Source organism: Mus pahari, chromosome 9 (assembly GCF_900095145.1).
Source record: "Mus pahari chromosome 9, PAHARI_EIJ_v1.1, whole genome shotgun sequence".
Classification (NCBI taxonomy): Eukaryota; Metazoa; Chordata; class Mammalia; order Rodentia; family Muridae; genus Mus; species Mus pahari.
Genome location: NC_034598.1, coordinates 7,454,261 through 7,458,635, shown reverse-complemented (window position 1 = coordinate 7,458,635; position 4,375 = coordinate 7,454,261). Strand labels below are relative to the sequence as shown.

The 4,375-nt window shown below is 47.0% G+C and overlaps 1 protein-coding gene and 1 non-coding gene across 3 annotated transcripts in view; one reads left to right on the top strand and one right to left on the bottom strand.

Moving 5' to 3' along the window:
- Fig4 (FIG4 phosphoinositide 5-phosphatase) overlaps window positions 1-4,375 on the top strand; it is a 112,647-nt gene that overhangs the window by 84,344 nt on the left and 23,928 nt on the right. The gene's annotated exons all lie outside the window — the stretch shown is intronic.
- LOC115064718 lies at window positions 1,090-1,221 on the bottom strand. The gene has a single exon (XR_003844550.1). It is a non-coding gene; the product is annotated as a small nucleolar RNA SNORA17 (small nucleolar RNA).

The window sequence follows — 4,375 nt, the reverse complement described above, 5'->3', positions numbered from 1 at the left end:
CAGGCCAGGACCCCACCATGGCCCCAGGTGACAGCACAGGCCAGGACCTCACCATGGTCCCAGGTGACAGCACAGGCCAGAACCCCATCATGGTCTCTGGTGACAGCACAGGCCAGGACCTCACCATGGTCCCAGGTGACAGCCCAGGCCAGGACCCCACCATGGCCCCAGGTGACAGCACAGGCCAGGACCTCACCATGTTCCCAGGTGACAGCACAGGCCAGAACCCCACCATGGTCTCTGGTGACAGCACAGGCCAGAACCCCACCATGGTCCCAGGTGACAGCACAGGCCAGAACCCAACCATGGTCCCAGGTGACAGCACCGGCCAGGACCCCAACATGGTCCCAGGCGGCAGCACAGGCCAGGACCCCACCATGGTCCCCGGTGACAGCACCAGCCAGAACCCCACCATGGTCCCCGGTGACAGCACAGGCCAGAACCCCATCATGGTCCCCGGTGACAGCACAGACCAGGACCCCACCATGGTCCCAGGTGACAGCACAGGCCAGAACCCCACCATGGTCCCAGGTGATAGCACAGGCCAGGACCCCACCATGGTCCCAGGTGACAGCACCGGCCAGGACCCCACCATGGTCCCAGGTGGCAGCACCAGGTGCTCACATCACACTGCACCTCTCTACCCTTGAGTCTCCAGTTCTGCCTCTTCATGCTGCCCACATCCATTTGGGTTTTTTTTTCTCTTCCATTTCCCCACTACTTACTTGCTCTTCTTAGTAGTGACCAGGCTCTCTGGGTGTCTGGGGTCATCTCAGGAGTGCTGTGCCCTGCCTGTGCATTATGGTGCCAGGCAAGGGCCATCCTGGGCATGAGTTCCCTGTCTGGTCCTTGTGGTACCTGTCTGGTCATCATCTGAGGCTAGCTCCTTACCCGGGACTGCCTGAGTGGCCCCATGCAAGGGTCGTCTATCTCAGGCTCACTTGCCCTTGGCACCCATATCACAAGGGGGGGGGGTTCTTCTAGTCTCCAGCTCACTCCCCATCTTGGGAGCTCAGCCACACTTGTCTGGTCTTCTCAGGCTAGGTCCCTGTCCGGGCCCCCTGTGTCTCAAGCTCATGTTTGTCAGGGAGTGTTAGGCTGCCAATCATTCAGAGGCTCACAGGGCAGAACACTGAGTGTAGACAGAGTGTCTCTCCTCTCTGCCACCTACTGATGCACAGGTGACACAGCAGCCACATCTGCAGTGCCTCTAGGGAAAGTCAAGATGGATCTGCTATTCAGAGGAGGGCTATCCTGAAGTGTCCCTAGCATAGTGAACAATAAATGTAATTGTAGATATTGCTGTCACTAACTTTTAAGGGATGTGAAATGCCTGATACTTTAATTTTTGTGTGTTGTCTGTCTTCTTTGAGGAATAAGATATGCCATATATCTTATATGAGGTCCCAGGTGATCCTTAGAATGGATGTGTGACCCCGAACTCTCATCGGTACACTCCCTTTAGAGGTCTGCCTTAGATCGGTCCTGGGACTAGTGTAACGAAGTAGTCGAGGCAGCGCACTTTAAAGGAAAGTGGATTGTTTAGCTCACAGTTCCGAAGACTTAAGACCATGGCATCATAACTGTTCAATTCTGGAGATGGGCTCATGTCAGACATCACAGTGATAGGAAGTGAGAGAGTTCACATGGTAACACAGGACACAGGAACCAAGAGACAAGGGCAAGACCAGCCTCACTCTCTATTAAAACTCACTAAAACATCATTCTTCCTGCCTAAATATCTTACCATCCCTACACTGGGCCCCACCCCTAAAATGTTCACCACCTCAATACCACGTTGGGAATTCTGGCTAGCACCACACCAGGGAGTCAGGCTCCACCCAGTGTGTGAGCCATCGAGGGGCAGGGGTCAAATCACATCCAAACCATAGGAAGACCCAGAAGTGATGCGTCCAGTTTAAGAAGGTAGTGGGGGCAGGAGGCATGCACAGGTGGGAACAAGGCTGGAAGAGACTGGTGAGGCAACCAGACGCTTCATTTCAAAGCTGCATTGTAATCGAGAGCCGTGTGCTTGTATTTGCATTTAGAAAGGTCAGTTTGGAAATGGTGTGGAGAATGGATTTAAATCAAGGATAAAGAGCATATCTACTGGCTACATCAGGACAAGAAAAGCAGTGCAGTCAGATATTGGCACTTCACTTAGAGAAGGGGAGCAGGGCCTGGTGGTACAGGCCAGTAACCCTGGGGACTAGAGAGGCTGAGGCAAGAGAATTACAAGCTCAGGGCCAGCCTGAGCTACAGTGGGATCAGGGCCAGTCCATGTAACCTAGAGAGACCCTGTCTCAAAACACAAACTATAATGAGAGCCGGGGCTGTTGTCAAGGTGGGGCGCTTTTCTGTCGTGCTCTAAGACCAAGGGGCACTTGTGATCTTTCTGTGTCAGACCCCCAAACGCTGGGATTACAGGTGTCTGCCATCCTACCTAGCTCAGGCAGCCAAGAGTTTCATAGCACAGTTGACTAGATAAAGCCATGTGTTGCCAGAATAGCCAGGGCCCAGTGCAGATCTGGGAGCTAAATTGGTGAGTCTCAGACAGTTACAGGATATCCAAAAGACATGCTTGTACCCCTAAAAGGTCTAGATTAAAGAGACTTAGGAATTTAGGAGACTTTTCTATACTTGGCTTTAAAAATCATTTCTTGATTTTCTTTAATTCATTTGGGGTAAATGGATGCATGTTTTTAATTCCCCCGCCTAGGGATCTGTGAACACATTAAAGTGAAAAAAAAAATCTGAAGACTTTATTATAGTGTTAGAATATATTTGGGCCAATGTCTTTACCTGTGCACGGGGAGGAAGGAGTCAGGCATCTGAAAAGACCACCTAAGGGATATTCCTGTTGGGCAGGGCATGTATAGCATTGTATATAAGAACCATGTCTGTAATGATTTAGCCTTTTGCTCTCTTGCTAGCTGGATGGATAACCGTGAGTTTTGTGTGTGGTGGGTGGGTGGGGTGATTTGGGGCACGGGGAGTGATGGTGGTTTTATGCTGTGTTGCTGTGCTGTGCCTTCCTGACATTACTTACTTATATTTAAAATTCACCAGAAAATCTCTTCTTATTCTGCAGTTCCCCATGTTTAATATTTGGATGTTATTGTTCTCCTGTGGCAGAACATCAGAAACCACTAAAGCTAGTTACATGCTTACATAGGTAAACCTGCTTCTAGGTAACCCTCTCATTTGCATAAGGACAGACAGTCCTTAGCAAATTGACGCTACTGTGTCGCAGGTTGATTCTAAAACAAGTTAGAAAGATTAAGTTGTTTGAGAGTTAGTTCATCTGGTTTATAACCCCAATCTTTAGGGTGGTACCTGATACATAGTGTTACTTTCAATCTGAATAATGACAATCAGTAGTTTTCCCTCTTTTAGGAATATTATACATTAATCAAATGTGAGAGAGAAATGCCAAGACAAATAGATTGAAATGTATGGTAAGACAACCACATTTGTAAACTTTTATTTTATTGTGGTTTGTTTTCCATTTTAGATTTAGCAACTCAGAGCTTAGTGAGTATCTCATGATTGTTCTCAATGGATACTGTTGTTAGCTAACCTATACATTAGTGAGATGGGGTAAAATGGGCCACAGATTGCCTGATGTTTTTATTACCTACTACTACCAAATTGTTGAGGCTCTTTTTTTTTTTCTACATTCTCTTTTCCATTTTTTCATGTCCCTTGCTTATTTGATCTAGATCCTCTATTTTATCTAGAGCTGATATTCTATCTTCTCTTTTACTCATTCTAGTTGGAAGGCTTTCTTTTAGTTTTCTAGTTGGTCTCTTAGGTTTTATATTTCCATCTGTATCTCAGCCTGAGTCCTCAGTGTTTCTATCTCCTCACTAAATGTTGTTCTTGCTTGGATTGTCTTCATCATTCCCACCACCTTAAGTTTATGTTTCCTTACACAGAAAAACAGCTAAATAAAACCAAGAAGAGAAAGCTTAAGAAGCGTTGAGGCTCTTAATGGGAGAATTCTTTTCCGTATTGTAACCAGTTCTTAAAATCATGTGAGTAACCTGCATAGAACAGAACCATAATTTCCCATTTTGCATTTGCCTTTGTTCTCAGGTATGCAGAGCACGATCACATTTACCTTAGAGTTTAAAAGAGTGTGAGAGAGTGGAGATGTGGAGGTTAAATCCTCCCTCTCAAAACTGCATTCTCTTCTCTAGTGTTAGCTGAGCCAGTTTATAGCCACAGTTTGTACTCTGTATATGAGAGGTAACCAAATGCTGATTAAACCTTGTCTTAGTCAGGGTTTCTATTCCTGCACAAACATCATGACCAAGAAGCAAGTTGGGGAGGAAAGGGTTTATTTGGCTTTCATTTCCAAACTGCTGTTGAT